This window comes from Euprymna scolopes, chromosome 45, assembly GCF_053919585.1.
Source record: "Euprymna scolopes isolate OS-2025 chromosome 45, ASM5391958v1, whole genome shotgun sequence".
NCBI classification, from domain to species: Eukaryota; Metazoa; Mollusca; class Cephalopoda; order Sepiida; family Sepiolidae; genus Euprymna; species Euprymna scolopes.
In genome coordinates this window covers 1,022,501-1,023,695 of record NC_136526.1, presented here as the reverse complement: position 1 = coordinate 1,023,695, position 1,195 = coordinate 1,022,501, and the positions used below count along the sequence as shown (strand labels likewise).

The 1,195-nt window shown below is 30.0% G+C and overlaps 1 protein-coding gene across 1 annotated transcript in view; it reads left to right on the top strand.

The window, feature by feature from the left end:
- Positions 1 to 817: 817 nt before the first annotated feature.
- The window catches only part of LOC145269111 (transient-receptor-potential-like protein), a 161,463-nt gene continuing 161,085 nt past the window's right edge, over positions 818 to 1,195 (top strand). Inside the window, exon 1 of the mRNA XM_080124703.1 lies at positions 818 to 1,182. The gene's annotated coding sequence lies outside the window, so the exon portion shown is untranslated. The remainder of the gene's footprint in view (positions 1,183 to 1,195) is intronic.

Sequence of the window (1,195 nt, the reverse complement as noted above, 5' to 3'; positions counted from 1 at the left end):
TCTATTCGGTACAAATTAAGATTAGGTATCCAAAAGTTAACAGCACTTACGTGCCTACGTCATCAATCCCGAGTTTCATCGGAGACTTCCGAGACTCGCGAATTTTTACGAAGTTCAGCGAACACAAATTCAATTAGTATTTTTTTTTATTTGCGAAGAAGTTATTTAATAAAACAGGCTATAACCTTAACCCGAGGGTATCCAAAACTTAGGCAAGAATTTTTCTATCTCCAAAATTAAAAAAAGTAATAATTCTTTTTTTAATTCAGTGAAAAAAAAGTTGTCTGCTGAAAAGTAACGGCGCTTCTTTAAAAGTCGGAATTTGAATCGGATTTTTCCGTTCATAGACGAAATTGCTGACGTCACGGCTACGTCACAACTACGTCACGACTACGTCACGACTGCCAATCTATGGATACCTGTTCCTGATAATTTTTACAAACATTGTTTTTTTGTGAGTTTAAAGTGTGTGTTCGTTTCCAAGTTTAAATAAAAGAATTATTAAAGATTAAATTTTAAAACAAATACAACGCGTTAAGGAAAAGAAGGAAGAAAGAGGCCGTATTTCTTTGTTTTGCCCTCTCTTATTATTATTATTATTATTATTATTATTATTATTATTATTATTATTATTACTATTATTGGTTTTTAACTTTGTATATTTACAAACAGAGAATTCTTAGCGAACTTTGCAAAATATTTTTAAGTGATACATTTGGAAAACAAATTATTAAAAAAAAAAAGAAGAAAGATTTACGGTAAAAAAAAGGAGAAAAGAAAAGAGGGGAAGAAAAAGTTTTGAATAAAAAAATAAGACAAGAACATTTTTTTAAAAAATTAGTCAACACACATGAAAAAAGTAAAAAAATAAAACAAAACAAAAAAATAATAGACGAGACATTTTTTTTTTTTTTTAAAGGAAATAAATTTTTACTTTTGAATTAAAAGAGAAAGAAAATTAGAAGCAAGGAAGTACGAACGGGCGAGATGGTGACAAGAGAAACACAAGAAAAAACATCTTGAATAAAATGAACTTATCAGCTGTGTTGAGCTCCCATCCCCGCGAGAAGGAGGAGAAGAAGAAAAAGAAGAAAAAGATGGATTTCATGCCGGTGTTAATTAACATGTTATGGACTCCTCTTTTGTAAAGCAGAAAATGTATAACCCGCCAGCTTATGTGAGGTAAGTATAATAT